Genomic DNA, 488 nt, shown 5'->3' with positions numbered 1-488 from the left:
GCTCTTGAAAGAATGATGAACAAAGAGAAATGTTATTGACAATCTGAAAAATCATGAAATTGATCCTTGAAGCAAGAAAAAGCAGTGGAAAAAAAAGGGGAAAGCTTGCGAAAAAAATGGCGAAAAAAAATAGAAAGAAAAAGAAAAAGCAAGCAGAAAAAGCCAATAGCCCTTAAAACCAAAAGGCAAGGGTAAAAAGGATCCAAGGCTTTGAGCATCAATGGATAGGAGGGCCCAAGGAAATAAAATCAAGGCCTAAGCGGCTAAATTCAAGCTGTCCCTAACCATGTGCTTGTGTCATGAAAGTCCAAGTGAAAAGCTTGAGACTGAGTGGTTAAAGTCGTGATCCAAAGCAAAAGAGTGTGCTTAAGAGCTCTGGACACCACTAACTGGGGACTCTAGCAAAGCTGAGTCACAATCTGAAAAGGTTCACCCAGTCATGTGTCTGTGGCATTTATGTATCTGGTGGTAATACTGGAAAACAAAAT

Source organism: Arachis duranensis, chromosome 7 (assembly GCF_000817695.3).
Source record: "Arachis duranensis cultivar V14167 chromosome 7, aradu.V14167.gnm2.J7QH, whole genome shotgun sequence".
NCBI lineage: Eukaryota > Viridiplantae > Streptophyta > Magnoliopsida > Fabales > Fabaceae > Arachis > Arachis duranensis.
The sequence above is the reverse complement of the archived record's forward strand: the minus strand, read 5'-3'. Positions refer to the sequence as shown.